Genomic DNA, 18,103 nt, shown 5'->3' with positions numbered 1-18,103 from the left:
CTGACTCCCAAATCCTTGTTTCAGGGTCTCCTTCTAGGGAACTCAAACCAAGCATTAGTAAATGCCAAATTCATAATGGTTCAACAAGATAAAGATGTTATCTGGAGGTGAGTAATTCTGGGCTGGTTGGCACACCCATGGCCATCAGCATCCCAGGCTTCTGCCCTCTTCTCTCTACCATTCTCAGAGTCATCCCAGGATCCAAAGAGGATGCCAGAGCCCCAGCCATCAGTCCTGCATTCCAAGCAGCAGGATGGGGGGGTGTATAAATTGATGTAGCTTCCATCAGAATCAGCTTCTTTTAAAGGATCCTCCCCAGAAATCCCACCCAAATTTCTGCTGGGATCTCATTGGCCAGAATGTAGTCACAAGATTACATCTAGTTGTAAAGGCAGCTGGGAAATGTAGTCTTTTAGTGGATGCTTTGGTGCCCTAAATAATATCGAGATTCTGTGACCAAAGAAGAGGCAAGGAGGAATGGCTATTGGGTTGGCCACCCACAATCTCTGTTGTAAGCCATCTGTTCATTCATTCATGCAACAAACATTTATTAAGCACCTACTGTATACCAGGGACTTGCCATCCAGCAGTGATCAAATCAGAGCAAGATCCTTACCCTCCTGAAGCTGACATTCTAGCAATGGACAATATGGTCAGATTTCTGTTTTCAAAAGATTATTCTGGGGACTTCCCTGGTGGTGCAGTGGTTAAGAATCCACCTGCCAATGCAGGGGACACGGGTTTGAGCTCTGGTTTGGGAAGATCCCACATGCCACAGAGCAACAAAGCCTGTGTGTCACAACTACTGAGCCTGTGTTTTAGAGCCCGCGAGCCACAGCTACTGAAGCCTGCACTCCTAGAGCCTGTGCTCTGCAACAAGAGAAGCCACTGCAATGAGAAGCCCGTGCACCGCAACAAAGAGTAGCCCCTTCTCACCACAACTACAAAAGCTCGCGTACAGCAACAAAGACCAAATGCAGCCAAAAATAAGATAAAAATAAAATAAAATAAATTTTAAAAATAAGATGCAGTGAATTGCAGGTACCATATCTTAAAAAAATTACAGCCATATAAACAAAAGGAAAAGACAACTTATGGAGTGGGAGAAAATATTTGCAAACGATGCGACTGACAAGGTCTTAATTTCCAAAATATACAGACAGCTCATATAGCTCAATATCTAAAAAATAAACAACCCAATCAAAGAATGACCTTAAATAGACATTTCTCCAAAGATGACACCCAGATGGCCAATGGGCACATGAAAAGATGCTCAATATCGCTAATTACTAGAGAAATGCAACTCAAAACTACGAGTTATCACCTCACACTGGATGGAATGGCCACCATCAAAAGTCTACAAATAACAAATGCTGGAGAGGGTGTGGAGAAAAGGGAATGTAAATTGGTGCAGCCACTATAGAGAGCAGTATGGAGGCTCCTTAAAAAACTGAAATTAGAGTTACCATGTGATCCAGCAATCCTACTTCTGGGCATATATTCGGGAAAGACAAAAACTCTAATTTGAAAAGATGCATGTACCCCAATGTTCATAGCAGCACTATTTACAATAGCCAAGACATGGAAGCAACCTAAATGTCCATTGACAGATGTATGGATAAAGAAGATGTGGTACATCTATACAATGGAATCCTACTCAGCCATAGAAAAGAATGAAATAATGCCATTTGCAGCAACATGGGTAGACTTAGAGATGATCAGATTAAGTGAAACAAGTCAGAAAGACAAACACCCAATGATACAATGATATCACTTACATGTGGAATCTAAAATATGATACAAATGAACTTATTTACAAAACAGAAACAGACTCTCAGACATAGAAAACAAATTTCTGGTTATACAAATAGAGACCATTTCCATCATTGCAGAAAGTTCTAGTAAATAGTGCTTTTCAATGAGTATGAAAATATATCTCAATATGGCTTTAACTTTTTTAATTGAGGTATAGTTGATTTACAATGTTGTGTTAATTTCTGTGTTGTTCAATACAGTAGCTTCTAGCTACAAGTGGCTATTGAAGATGTGAAATGTGACCTGCACAACTGAAGAGCTGGATTTTCAATTTTAATTCATTTGAATTAATTTGAATTTAAATAGTCATATGTGAGCACAGGGAATGGCATCAATAGTTTATAGTACCTTTATATGGAATGCACTCGCTAAAGACAGCTACTTACTATGCGGTACACCTGAAAACAATACAGTATTTTACATAACCATACTTCAATTAAAAATAAACAAATATGGGCTTCCCTGGTGGTGCAGTGGTTAGGAATCCATCTGCCAATGCAGGGGACACGGGTTCGAGCCCTGGTCCAGGAAGATCCCACATGCCATGGAGCAACTCAGCCTGCAAGCCACAACTACTGAGCCCTTATGCCACAACTACTGAAGCCCGAGCACCTAGAGGCCATGCTCCACAACAAGAGAAGCCACCTCTCTGAGAAGCCCGCATGTCACAACAAAGAGTAGTCGCCACTTGCCGCAACTAGAGAAAGCCTGCACACAGCAACAAAGACCCAACACAGCCAAAACAAATAAAATAACCACAAAAATTTTTTAAATTTTTTAAATAAGTAAATAAATACGTATAGCAGAGGGAACTATACTCAGTATTTCATAATAACCTATAAGGGAAAAGAACTCGAAAAAGAATACGTATGTATAACTGAACCATTGTGATGTACACCTGAAACTAACACGATATTGTAAATCAACTATACTTCAATTAAAAAACAAATCTAATAGTACTCCAGAAAATAAATAAGTAGTTACATGTGGCTTGCAGCGACTGCATTGAACAGCATGGATCTGGAATGTCTAAAATTTTAAAAGCCTGACAACGTCAAGTGTTGGTGAGGCTGTGGGGCAAAAGAAATGCTCAGACGTCACTGGTGGGGATGCAAGACGTGGTAAAACCACTTTGGAAAATGGTTTGGCAGATTTTTATACAGCTGGTGATTTGCTTAGTTAGGACCCATACATCCTACCCTTAGGTATTTACCCAAGAAAAATGAAAGCATATGTTTACACAAGAACCTATATACAAATACTTACAAGGGTCTTATTTATAACAGCCTCCAAATGGAAGCAACCCAGCTGTCCATCAATAAGTGAATGAATGCACAAGCAAACTGGTCCATCCACGGAATGCAATACCATTTATCAATAAAAAGGGAATACAATATTCCTACAGCCAACATGGATGCATTTCAAAGACATTATGTCAAGTAAAAGAAGCTGGAGGCAAAAGATCCCATTCTTCATGGTTGCATTTATATGAAGATCGGGAACAGAACAAACACATCGCTTGCACTTATTCCTGCTGTAACGTGTTAGCAAAAATTCCCAGAATACAAATGTATTCTCTCACAATTCTGGAGGCTAGAGGTTTTTCACACTGAGCCCAAATCAGGTGGGGCAGGGCTGGTTCCTTCTGGAGGCTTGGAGGAGAGTTGGATCCTGCCTTTTCCAGCTTCCAGAGGCACCTGCACTCCTTGGCTCGTGGTCCCTTCCTCCATCCTCACAGCCAGCAATGGTGGGTCAAGTCCTTCTCAAATCATCTCTCTCTCTCTCCCTCTTTTCCTTTTCCACTTTTCAGAATCTTGATTACCTTGAGCCTACCTGTATAATCCATGATCATCTCTATTGTAAGGTCAGCTTCGTGCCATCTACAAACTTAATTCCCCTTTGCCATGTAATCTAACATTTTTACAGGTTCTGTGGACTAGGATGTAGACATCTTTGGGGGCCCTTATTCTGCATACCACTGTCACCTAAATCAGATCACTGGATGTTTCCAGGAGCGAGAAATAACTGAGATGGAACACAAGGAAACTTTCTTGGGTCTGTTTTGCCCATGTTTTATGTCTTGATCAAGGCAGTGGTTACAACACTCTATGCAAATGTAAAAATTCATCAAGATATATACACTGAAGATACTCACTCTTTTACCATATGGAAAACCTCAATAATTTTTTTTTTTGGAAAAAGAGAATGATCTGATGCCAAACAAGCACATGAAAAGATGTTCAGCATCGTTAGCCATCAGGGAAATGCAAACTAAAACCACAATGAGATACCATCACACCTATTAGAAGAGCTAAAAAAAAAAAAAATGGTGATGACACCAGATGCTGGAGAGGCTGCAGGAAAACTGGTTCTCTCACATGTTGCTGGTGAGGATGTAAAATGGTAGAGCCACTTTGGACCACAGATTGGCAGTTTCTTTAAAAACCAAACATGTAGCTGCCATACAGCTCAACAAATGCATTCCTGGGCATTTATCCCAGGAAATGAAGACATATGTTCATGCAAAAAAGTGTACACAAATATTCATAACAGCTCCATTCATAAGAGCAAAATACTGGAAACCAAACGTCCTTCGGTGGTTGAATGGGTGAACAAATGTTGGCAAACCAATACCTGGAATATTACTCAGCCATAAAAAGGGAAAACTGATTGAGACACACAGCAATCTGCACAGACCCCAGGGGCAGTCATGCAGAGCAAAGACAGTCGATTACAGAAGGTTACATGCTGTCTGATTTCATTTATACGATATACTTGAAGTAACAAAACTAAAGAGATGGAGAGCAGATGTATTCTCTGGGGGCAGGGGGACACAGGTGGGGTTAATATAAAGAAATAGCATGAGACTCTGACCCAACAATCCCACCCCAGGCATATATCCAGACAAAGCTATAATTCAAAAAGATACATGCACCCCCATGTTCATAGCAGCACTATTCACAATAGCCAAGACATGGAAACAACATAAATGTCCACTGACAGATGAATGGATAAAGAAAATGTGGTACATATATACAATGGAATATTACTCAGCCATATAAAAGAATGAAATAATGCCATTTGCAGCAACATGGATGGACCTAGAGATGATCATACTAAGCAAAGCAAGTCAGACAGAGAAACACAAATACCATATCACTTACATGTGGAATCTAAAATATGACTCAAATGACCTTACCTAAGAAACAGAAATAGACTCACAGACATAGAGAACAGACTTGTAGTTGCTGAGGGGGAGAGGGGATGGGGAAGGGAAGGATTGGGAGTTTGGGGTTAGCAGATGCAAACTATTATATACAGGATGGATAAACAACAAGGCCCTACTGTAGAGCACAGGGAACTATATTCAAAATCCTGTGATAAACCATGATGGAAAAGAATGTGAAAAAGAATATGTATATATATAACTGAGTCACTTTGCTGTACAGCAGAAATTAACGCAACATGGGAAGTCAAGTATACTTCAATAAAACAACAAAAAAACATGGCATGAGAGAATTGCTCTGTGGAGACAGAGAAGTAGAAGTCCTAGATCTTGACAGTGGTAGTGGGTACACAAATCTATCCATAGACTAAAACTGCATAGAAACACACACACACACACACACACACACACACACACACACACACGCAGGTTAAAAAAACTGAAACCTCAATAATACCATGTAATTAACAGCACTATCCCAATGTCAATTTCCTGACCTTGATAGTGGCCTAGAGCCATAAAAGATGTCAGCACTGGGGGAAGCTGGATGAAGGGTACATGGGACTCTATACTAGTTTTGCAACTTCCTGTCCATCTATAATTATTTTAAAAAAAAAAATAGTTAGAAAACCAAAAGGGACCTGATTAGCAATGGGTTAAGAGACAGAGGCTCTTGACAAAACTAATGGAATCTTGTGTGTATATGTCTGTGTGTGCAAAAAAGCCCCTCTGGTTATTAGCACTATAAAATCAAAGAGGCAGAGAGAGGTGTGTGTAATTCCAGGGTGCAATTTGTTGGGAGAAAAATGTGCCAAAATTGCCCCCAGCTTCTTTTACTTATTTGAGGATTTGCACACAGTTGCACAACTAATTAAACTGTATGGACCACAGGATAAAATTTTTTAAAAACTGCATATTTTGTTTTTAAAAATAAATTCCTCAGTGAATGCCTGCAACTATGTGCTTCAAATCCTGGCACCTGATTTGTGGGGATGTTTTGTCTGGTTGTTGGTCGCATCTTGGATCCTATAAGCTTAGGGAGGCTCAAAGCTCCAGGGGCTGGGAGCTTTCCAACTTGTCCTAGTCGGCTTGAGCTGCCATAACAAAATACGATCGACTGGGCAGCTTAAGCAATGGGAATTTATGCCTCACACTTCTGGAGGCTGGAAGTCTGAGATCAGGGTGCCAGCACAGTCAGGTTCTGGCAAGAGCCCTCTCCGTGGCTTGCAGGCAGCCTCTTTCTTGCTGTGTCCTCACATGGCCCAGAGAGACAGAGAGCTCTGGTCCCTTCATCCCCTTAGAAGGGCACTAATTCCATCATGGGGGAGCCACCCTCATGACCTCATCCAAACCCAATTACCTCCAAAAGGCTCCATTTCCAAATACCATTATGCTGGGGCCTGGGGCTTCAAAACAGGGATTCTAGGGGTAGGGTAGACACATTGAGTCCATGGCAGAATTCTCCCTGAAACAGAATCACAAGCCCGCTATCGTCCAAGGATCACAATCTTGCAAGGGCTGTCCTTGGGGCTCAGGAAACCCCTCCCCACCCCCCCAAAAAACCTGGGATGTAGGGCTTCTAGGACAAGTTTGAGTGGAGATCAAAGCTGCTCTGAGTACAGAGAGACTGGATCTCATGCTCTGCTGGTGAGAATGTAAAATGGTACAGCCCCTCTGGGACACAGCTTGGCAGTTCCTTAAAATACTAAACACTTACCATACGATCTAGCAATTGTACTCCTGGGCATTTATCCCAGAGAAATGAAAACTTATGTCCTTGCAAAAATCTGGACACTTTATTCTTAACAGACAAAAACTGGAAACAACCCCGGTGTCCTGCAACAGGGGATTCACCTGTTAAGCAAATCATGGTCCACCCACACCAGGGAATACTACTCAGTAACGAAAAGTCACAGACCACCGATCACGCGATGCTTAGATAAACCTCAAGGGCATTACTTCAAGTGAAAAAAGCCAATCTCAAAGCACAACATACTGTACCATTCCCACTCTACAACATTCTTGTAATAACCAAAATTATAGAGACAGAGGAGACATCTTTGTGGCGATGGAACAGATCTCCATCCAGATGGTGGTTTCAAGAATCCACACACATGTGTGATACAACCGCACAGAATGAGACACAACATACTCATGTCAGTTTCCTGGTTTGGATATTACACTGACGGTGGGTTACTAAGATATATATAACCCTATACATATAATCATACACCGTTTCTCTCTGTACTATCTTGGCAACTTCCTATGGATCTAGAATCTTTCCAAAATAAAAAGTTAAAAAAAAAAAAAAAAGAATGGACGGAGGTCTGTGGGCTTATATACGACAGGTATTCCCAGCAGCAAAGACTCAAGATGAGATCACGTGACTCCCAGGGAGACCCCTGGCACTAACAGAGAGTCAGCTCGGGGACCTCTGCAGAGGCCACTGCCCTACCTGCCCAGAAGGGGTGCACGGGACGTCAAGAGCAAGGAACCAACGCCTCCTGCATTGCTCATGACCCTGGCAGAAGCTGTATTGAAACAATCAGCCTTACCAACCACAGGGTAAACAGAAGCACAATCTATATCATTTGCTGAGACGTCTCACCACGCTGCCGGCCACGGCGAGCAGCCACGAGGCGCACACATGCAGTGTGATGGAAGCATCGAGATAGGCACCGCCAGTGCTCTGCGTGGAAAGCATCGTGATAGGCACCACCAGTGCTCCGCGTGCTGAGCCCAGACACACGGACAGCATGGACCACCGCCCTGCAAGCCCATTCTGGCAAGTCCTGCCTCCGGGTCTTTGCTCTGGACAGTCCTTCTGTCTGATAGCCCTTCTCCTGTCCTGCCAAGCCTCTTCTGACTTGCATCCTGGTCTAGAGAAGCATCTTCCCCTCTCCGTGAGTCCTCTAAGGATTTCAGACTACCCTCACACAGTCAATCAACATACCCACAGACCGAGATCTAAGCAGTGAACACAGCTATCAGGGCTCACAACGAGAAGGGTACATAACCCAGCAAAATCAGGGGGCAAGGAGGGCTTCCTGGAGGAAGTGACCTCCACTTGAGAGCCAAAGGAGAAGCAGGAGAGAGATAGGTAAAGGTGAGGAGCCCGGCATCCCAGGCAGAGGGAACAGCAAGTGCGAAGGTCCAGGGCTGGTAAGTTTGGGGCCCTGCCAATTTTTCCTGGAGTATCAAAGCAGAGAAACAGGGAGGTGATACCACCCAGATGGTGCCATAGGTCATTCCCGACTTTGCTCCCCATCACAAGAACAACTAACAACTATTAATGGACAAGACACCACTGAGAACATCCTAGAACATGCGGCTAAGGTTGAGCATCCCCTGTGCCACAGAGACCAAGACAGGCTGCATCAGAGGGTAGGCGCGGCAGCCATACTGACCACACTGCCCGCACCCCCCCAGCACAGCGCCCACCGAGAGGGCTCCTCCCCAGCCTGTGGTTCCTCCAGTGGAGAAAGACAGCCCAAGGTGGACATCCAGCTCCCCCGGTATTGTGAGTTGCTTCTTGGGACCCCTCATTCCAGTCTCGCCCCACGGGGAGTTCAGAGGAATCTCCGGGGCTTGACCACCTGGAATAGGTTTGTGATGCAGAAGCCAGGGAGGGGCTTGCAAAACCAGCCCTGGGATCTTGGCGGACCAAGTTCCTACCTGCAGCGGCCAAGTAGTCATCTGACAGCAGCTTTGCTTATCTGCAGAACCAGGATGGTGACAGTCTGACCAGGGAACTGCGACCAGGAACGCAGGTCTGCCGGACGTGGACCCTCAAAGGAGGAGCCCTGCCAGCCCCAAAGCCTCCTCTGGCCTCTTCCTGCTCAGGCAGGGATGTTAATTTGAAGCCCCGCCCATTCCTGAGTGGAGCTGGGGCCCCTGCGGACCTGAAAGCCTGACTGGTAACAGCTGGGGGGCTGTGAAGCCCAGCAAAGCTGGAGGGGGAGGATCTGGCAGGCAGAGCTGATGTTCTGCAGAGCACAGCCAGTGGCCCTGTACGTACACACAAGGGAATCCCTATAACACTATAGGCAGATATCTCAACAAAAATTTTTCAGGCCAGGAGAGAATGGGATGATAGATTCAAAATATTGAAAGAAAAAAAAAATTGTCAACCAAGAATTCTGTATCCATCAAAGCTGTCCTTCAGAAATGGAGATAAAGACTTCCCCAAATGCACAACAGCTGAGGGAATTATCACCCTCAGACCTGCCTTCTAAGAAATGTTAAAGGGAGTTCTTTAGGTGGCAACAAAAGGATACAGTTAACATCATTAAAATGTAAGAAGGTAGCATAAAACTCACTGGTAATGGGAAATATACGGTCAAAGATTCTGTGATAAAGTTAGGCTGTGTGCAATTCACATGTAACTTGAGTTTCAAAGTTAACAAGCAAATGTAGTAAAAAATAATCACAACTATAATTATCTGTTATTGGATGATATAACACAATATAAAAAATACATGAACTGTAACTTGAAAGGTGAAGGGGAGGAGAAGTAAAACTATAAAGCTTAGGAAGCTATCCAGGTTCAGTTATCAGTTTAAAAGCGGTCGTTACAATTTGAAGACATTTTACGTAAGCCTCGTGGTAATGAAAGGGGAAAAACCTGTAGTAGTTACACAAAAGAACTGGATAAAGAAATCAAAGCATAGTCATACCAAGGCATCAAAACACACAGAAAGACAGCAGGATAAGAAGGAAGATCTTAGAGCTAGAAAACAATGAACAAATGGCAACAGTAAATCCTTACCTGTCAATAATGATTTTAAATGGACATAGATAAAAAGTGGAGAGTTGGCAGGGTGGGGGCAGTAGGCACCAGATGTTGAAGGCCCTTGTAAGCTATATTTGTAAGATCTATAGTGTGGACTTTATTCTGGGGGCAATGGGGAGCCATGGAATGTTGTTGAGTACTGGAGGGGCACTACCAGCTTTGTGATTTAGATGGGTCTCTCGCTCTTGAGTTGTAGTGCATCCTCTTGACAAGGAGTTCAAGATACAGCAGCATCTCTGGCTGCTTCAAGCTCTGATTGCCTCACCCCACCTGACACAGTGAGGTCTCTGTACCTTTGACACCCCTCTCCCCAGAGAACTCCTGTGCTCCAAAACCTGGCTCCATCAGCAGCTCCCCAACCAGTCTTTTGGGGTGCCCACTCCAACCCACTCTGGCCTCCCCAAGCTCTGACCCCAAAGGACAAGTGGTGTCTGGTTCTAGCTCGATCTCCCTCAATCTGGGGACTCCATAAAAGCCAGCCTAAGGCCCCAATTTCAACCAGCACAATAAGGACATAGAGGGACATGGTTACATACCTATTACATAAAGAAATGACTGACCAGAAGTTTGCCTATTATCAAGTGTGAGCCAAGGAGGAGAGCATTGGCTGTCTGACTTTGGGCACAGCTCTTGACCTCTCTGAGCCTCAGAGCATGAAGGAGGCCTGCCTGTCAGGGGTCAGCAAACATTTTTTGTAAAGAGCCAGAGAATAAATACTTTAGGTTTGGTAGACCAGAGGGCCCCTGTCATTGGAGGTCCAGTGGTTAAGACTCTGCACTTCCACTGCAGGGGGCACAGGTTCGATCCCTGGTTAGGGAACTGAGATTCCACATGCCATGCAGCATGGCAAAAAAAAAAAGAAAGAAAAGAAAAGGAGGGCTTCCTAGGTGGCGCAGTGGTTGAGAATCCGCCTGCCAATGCAGGGGACATGGGTTTGATCCCTGCTCCAGGAAGATCCCACATGCTGCATAGCAACTAAGCCCATGTGCCACAACTACTGAGCCTGCACTTTAGAGCCCATGAGCCACAACTATTGAGCCCATGTGCTGCAACTACTGAGGCCCACACGCCTAGAGCCTGTGCTTTGCAACAAGAGAAGCCACAGCAATGAGGCGCCTGCGCACCACAACGAAGAGTAGCTCCCACTCACTGCAACTAATAAGAAAGCCTGCGCACAGCAACAAAGACCCAACACAGCCAATAAAATTAATTAATTAATTAATTAATTAAAAAAGAAAAGAAAAGGAAAGAACATAAAAACACCCTTAGTCCCCAGGCCACATAAAAACAGGCAGGGGGCTGGATCTGGCCGGTGCGCCAGGGTTTGCCAACCCCTGTCCTACTTTTCAGGTGGTGATAACCCAGGTGTCTCTCTCTATATACAAAACTGTCGAGCTGTACTCCTAAGGTTGTAGCATCATTTTATAGTTAAGTTATAATTCAATTTGTGAGAGCAAAAGGGAAATAAATACAGGTAATTCTATGGGGATTTTCTAGAAAAACAAACAAGGAATATGGCCAAATTTCATTAGAAATGAGATTTTATCTTTGTGAAAACAGTCGCAAAACAGTGAATGCATCTCTCTGGGGAAACATAGACATCTGTCAACACACAGAGAACGATGTGTAGGAGCACCTACCCCAAAGGCAAAGGGGTCTGACCGCTGAGTGGAGGGTCCAGGCTGCGGAAAGAGGCAGGAGGTGGAGAAAGATTTAGCTTTATTCCTAGCGTTCAGTGGAATATTTGCATTTGATGTGTGCAATTAAAAAAAAAACCCAACAATTAAAAATGAATATAGGACTGGGACTTCCCTGGTGGCGCAGTGGTTAAGATTCCGCCTGGCAATGAAGGGGACACGGGTTTGATCCCTGGGCCGGGAAGATCCCACATGCCCCGGAACAATTAAGCCCACGAGCCACAACTACTGAGCCTGCACTCTAGAGCTCGTGAGCCACAACTATTGAGCCCTCATGCTGCAACTACTGAAGCCCTTGCACCTAGAGCCGGTGCTCCACAAACAAGAGAAGCCACTGCAATGAGAAGCCCATGCGTCGCAATGAAGAGCAGCCCCTGCCTGTCACAACTAGAGAAAGCCCCTTTGTAGCAACGAAGACCCAATGCAGCCAAAAATAAAAAAAAATTTTTTTAAAGATGCTATGTTTGCAATAAAGTAAACTTTCAAAAAAAAAAATGAATACAGACCCAAGACAATTGCAAACATACATCTGCTCACAAATTTGTCCACAAAAAGGAGAGAAGCCCTGACGCTCGCTACCACGTGGACAGACCCTGAGCACACGATGCTCAGGGAGAGAAGCAGACACAGAAGGACACACAGGGTGTGACTCCATTGACGGGAAACGACCAGAACAGGCAGCTCCCCAGACACAGAGAGTGGGTTTGTGGTTGTCAGGGCCTGGGGGAGGGGGAAACGGGATGATACTAATGGTGACAGGGTTTCTTTCAGGGGTGATGAGAATGTTCTGGAATTACAGGCGATGGCTGCACAACCTTGTAAATACAGTAAAAGCCGCTGAACTGTACACTTTAAAACTTGCTGATATGTGACAAAGCCCCATAGAAACTCTAAAAGGAAAATGGTGAAATGAGAATAAGGCTTGTGCCTTAACTGTGTGATACCAATGTGGTTTGGATAAGGTAAGCTTGGATGAAGGGGACACAGGACGTCTCTGTATTATTTTCGGTAACTTCTTGTGTCTTAAGCTATCTCAAAATAAAAGGTAATAAGAACTATTATTATTATGGAAATAGACCTGAGATTCTGCCCTGTCTGTTTGTTCCCTGGAACAGCCTCTGGGCAGCTGGCGGTGAACCAGAATCAGGACAAGTAGCCCCCAGACACCCCTCACCTCACCAACTCCGCCCCCTCAAGGAACAGAGGACCCATGGCCTTAAAATGGAAACACTCAGACACGCAGCAAACACCTTTTAATTCAACAGCCCAAATGGCACAAGGAGATTATTAGTTTTCTGTAAGATTTGATTCAATTAATTAGTTCCCAAATATCAGCCTATCCAGGCAAGCAAAGGCAAACAGAGATAAATCCCAACCCGGCCTCGCTTCATCTTTTAAAGGCAATTAACTCTTTGTTATTAGCTTTTAATTAGGGAGTAATAATGGCCTCATTAATACGCTTTATTATACTTGTCACCAGGCAGCTGTTCTGAACAGATTCTATTATCAGATGGCCGTGGCCCTGGTGTCAACATGTTGAATTGGCAGAGCCAGGGGTTTGAGGGCTGCCCTCAACCCCTTTTCCAGGGGATGCGGGGCTGGTCCATCAGCCCCTCCAAGTTCTCTTATCATGGCCCTTCAGGGGATTCAAAGGGTCTCCCGACTCCCACTCTGGGCTGATTGTAACATCTCCCCACTCAGAATCCTCCCAGAGATTCCAGTCCTCTTCCAGAAAAATGCACAAAAGCCAAGTTCCTCCCTGGGGCAAGCCCCCTCTGTCACCTCCTGCTCCCCCATCACTCACCCTGTTCCAGCCACACTGGTGGCTGTGAATGCCCCAACCCGCCCGTGCATCACCCCTCCTTTGCTCTACAATTAGATAGAAGGATGATTATTGCATCTTTCTTTGGAAGAGCTGCATGCTGGTAACCCCAGCTGGAGAAGGTTCAGTAAGAAGCAGTGAAAGTTGAGAATAAAAGTCTCACGAAATACCCACAAGCAGCTGTGTGCATGAATGAATTCACCTGACTTCCCCCGCAATCACAGATGTCCATTGACAGGTGAGCATATAAAACAAACTGTGGTCCAGCCATGCAGTGGAATATTACACAGCCATGTAAAAGGAACTCCCTGCTGGAACAAGCAACGAGGGTGAATCTCAAGTGCATTGTGCTGAGGGAAAGAAGCCAGACACTAGTGACTACATTCTGCAGGATTCCATTTACAAAATGTTCTAGAACAGGTCACACTAATCTAGAGGAACAGAAAACAAATCAACAGTTGCCCTGGAGCTTGGAGGGTGACTCCTCAATACAGTGGAGGGAGGGAGATGTTCTATATCATGGTGGTTATTCACAAGGATGCGTTTGCCAAACTTCTAGAACTGTGCAACTCAAGATATGTTTATGGTATGTAAATCGTGGCTCAATAAAAAAAAATTTTTTTAATTGGATCAGTGGCTTGGAAGTGGTTCATTGAGGTGTAAAAGCTGTGCTAAAATCCTAAGGGAAATACCTAGAAATATGCTGTAAGCATGAGCGGTAGCTACAGGTCAGCCCAAGTAGGAAACAGAGAATCTGCATGCACCAGGACTAGTGAAGTTGTGAGTGTGAGGAATTCTCACAAGCACTGGAAGGAGTCTGAATGAAAAGTACAGCAATCAATTGGCATCTATCAGCTCTGTGGTCACTCGAGCCCTGTTCCTGGTGAGTCAACGATTAGGAAATCCTCTTGAAAGAGGACGTGGGGCCCCTAGCAGTCAGCAAAAAAGTGTAACAGAACCTGGTGAAATACTTTTCAAACAAAGCACAGTGACCTCTGGGCTCAACCAAATTTTTGTTTCATTTTTTTGGCTGCACCATGCGGCTTGTGAGATTTTAGTTCCCTGACCAGGGATTGAACCCAGGCCCTCAGAAGTGAAAGGGCAGAGTCCTAACCACCGGACCACCAGGGAATTCCTTCATCAGATGTTTTTATCTCATTCCCAAACTTGAGCAAAATAATGTAATTATTGTGGTGAACTGGTTGTTAAACACAGCCATTACAAAAAATAAAATTATGTAAACTTCCAATGAAATAAATTATATTAAAAGCAAAGCAATAAATATTCAAAACTTATCACTTGCTACTTATTTTACTGCACTTTTTTATCATTTATGCTCTTCAGCGTTTTTTTAAATATTTATTTTATCTGTTTGGTGGAAACACTATAAAATGGTGGGCTACTGTGCCTCTTTTTCTGATTCTGCAATCAGTGACATCAGGTTAACAGCTTGAAATCAGCCACAGTGAGAGTATTTATACTTTGTAAGTAAGCAAATACTACTAATCCAATGAATGAATGAAGGATGTCAAGGACATCACTCAGCCTCTCTCTTGTAAAATGGCTGCTGTGGCTCCAGCCATCATGCCCACATTCCATATGGGAGGAAGAGGTAAGAGGAATGGGGAAAAGGGACAGCACCAGCCTTGACTGTCCCTTTCAATGAGGAAATAAAAATCTTCTCCAGAATTCTCCAACTGCCTATGTCTCATTGCCCAGAACCATGTCATATGACCATATATAGCTGCAAGGGAGGCTGGGAAGGCAAGTACTTTGATTTCCCAGCCTTTAATGTAAAGGAGGAGGACAAGAGAGAAATAGTTGGGCATGTCTGTTGGGTTTTTCCACCAACAGCATCTGCCCTGTTGAATCATCAAAAACTTTTTCTCCAAAGGAGGATCTTTACAATTAAGCGTTTCTTTGTGAGCTGCAGGGTAGCTAGCGGAAGGTGCGGTGGGGTGGGTACTGAAGGGCCACCAGTTTGGGGGACAACCAGGAGGAGCCATGGCTACAGAAATACATGTTTGCTTGAAAACTACAAATTCCATGCAGCTTTATACAGCAAAAACAGCCAGTAGTGGCGACTTGCCTTCTCATAGGGACACAGAGATGAAAACAGCCCCATCATCCTCTTCAAGCTGAACAGCAGTGACGAGACTTTGGCCACTGAAGGATGCAGGCGTTCCTGGTAAACGGTGCTCACACGCATTTTTTGAAACATGCATATTGAGATAACATTTCTTTGCAACACTGATCACACTGCCAGTGTCCGCGGCTGTTATTTCAGACGGCTGCTCACCAGGCGTGTGGCCGGGAGTTCAGCCACTCCAGAGGCCTGGGCACATCTCTTCGGGGCTGCCATTCCTAACTCTGAGAACAAATTGAGGTTTCTTAAGAAAACAGAACTTTTGTACACATGGCTCGGTCACCAGAGGTTTGAGCCTTCAGTGATGATTTTCTTTTCCTGCTGGAGAACGACATGGATTCATCACGGGAGTATATTTTAAAACTATATCCAAATGCTTTAGCAGACACAAATGTGGGATTCTTTGCAGTGTTTATGCAACCAAAGTTGGGGTGTGGAGTGTGTGGTCCTTCCCCAAGCGGCATGGACCAGTTTTCGAGCCTTCAGTGATGGACAGGAGTCTTGGACGAGACATGCCTGCATTCTCCTGGTCCTACTTTGATGTCCAGCCACCAGCCGTTTGCTGATGGTCCCGCTACTCAGTCATTATGGGCTTGGTTTTTCTAATTTCACAGAATCAAATAAGAGAAGGGTAAGCCTGGGTATGGCGCCTGATCCACAGCTCAGCCAGCAACGGGGAGCTGGATGGATACAGCCTGTCGAAAGATTGAACATGAAATCAACCCTCTTGCTGGCAGGAAATGGTCACCAGGGAATTTTAAAATACTATGTTTCAAGACAGTTCTGACAAAAGGCTTTTAATCATCTGAAAGGCTGCTCAACCTGACTCATTATAAAAGGAATGAATGTTAAGGCCATGATCAGATATAGCTTTTCATCGATCCGATAGATGGGGATCACAGGCTAGGTGAGAGCTTTCATCCAGGAAGGTATGGAGACGAGGCAGCCTCCTCCACTGCACATTGGAGCACACAAGGTATTTGGGAGTCACCTGGCTGCAGGAATTAAAAGTAAGATGACAGTAGCTTCCACCCAGCAATCCTCCCCTCCCTGCCCCCCTTCTTAGGAATTCATTCTAGAGAAACATGCACACATGAGTACCAAGAACACTGCTTTGCTGTAGCATTGTTCAAAATTGGGAAAAATTGGAAATAACCTCCGTGTCCATCAATACGGTACTGATTAAGCAAATTACAGTCCACCTGCATTATGGAATATTAATTTTTAACCAACGAACAGGGCAATTCCGTGTGTAACAATGTGGAGCCCCCTCCAACCAGGCATTCATGCCCCTGCTCTACCCCAACTGCCCCTTTTCAGGGTCAGCAGAGGTCCCCACGCTGCTGAACCCAAAGAACAGTCACTCTGATCCCACCTGGTCCAGCCCCCATCATCGCCCATCTGGACTAGCTCAGTTGCTTCCACCCTGGTTCCAGGCTGCTGCCCTGACCACCTACAGTCTGTCCTCCCCGCCACAGCCACCAGAGGGAGCCCGTGGGCATGTGAATAAGGTCCTGCCCCTCCTTTGCCCACAGCCCTCCAGGGCTCCCACCTCCCTCGGGGTAAAAACCCAAGTGCTCCCCTCCGCCCACAAGGCCCTGCCCTGTCCCCTCCCTGCTCTCCCCTCCTCCCTCTCTTCCCCTCGCTCACTCTGCTCCAGCCACATGGGCCTCCTCACCGTCCCTCAGATGAACCAGGCATAGGCCTGCCCCAGGGCCTTTGCACAGGCTATGCCCTCCACGGGGAGCTCTCTTCCCCTAGATGTACACCTGACTCACCCTCTCACTTCCTTCAGGTCTTTGTTCAAATGTCACCTTCTCAGTAAGACTCTGAAATCTTATATAAAATAATATCCTAACTCTCCGCCCTCATCTCTCTTACTTTCTTTTTTTCTTGTAGCATTTACAGTCTTCTAACCCGTTCCATAGTTTGGTTATTCATCCTATCTGCCTCCTCCGAGAGGCTGTGAGCTCCCATGGGCAGGAATTTTGTTTTTTGCCTATCTTCTTTCCTAGCGTAGCCCAAGAACCCGGAACACGGCCAGGACAGCAAAGGCCTCCGTCAGCATTTGCTGAGTGACTGAATGTAAACAGTCTAAATGTAAGCTTTCACCCCTACATTAATTAATCAGAATTCATCTGTAAGGAAGAGCGGTCCCTTCTTCCCCAGTCCATTTATGTATTAATTCAATTACTTATAGCAGTTTGGATAGTTATTTTATTCTATTAGGTTATAATGCAATATTATCACTTATTTTGTTGTTCAGATTCTTCTAGTGTTGCTCATTGGCAGTGGCTTTGGTTTGGGGTGTGTCCTTTCTACAAATATGCATATATAATATATGTGTGTGTGTGTGTATACACATATATATTTAGTATTTCCTTACTTTCTGGCAACACAAGAAGATGCTCCAGATTTATCTTGTGTTTTCCCTGCCCCAGGCATAAAGTTAATGGTTTCTCCAAGGAGCTCTGCTTCCTTTTTCTGGAGAATGGTAGTTAGAAACCAAAGTCCAGGTGCCAGGTGTGCTCATTGTTACTGGGGTATCAGAGTGTCCAAGCACACACACACACATCTATATTTACTTCTGTGTCTGTACTATCTG

Source organism: Hippopotamus amphibius, chromosome 15 (assembly GCF_030028045.1).
Source record: "Hippopotamus amphibius kiboko isolate mHipAmp2 chromosome 15, mHipAmp2.hap2, whole genome shotgun sequence".
NCBI classification, from domain to species: Eukaryota; Metazoa; Chordata; class Mammalia; order Artiodactyla; family Hippopotamidae; genus Hippopotamus; species Hippopotamus amphibius.
This window is presented reverse-complemented; position numbering follows the sequence as displayed.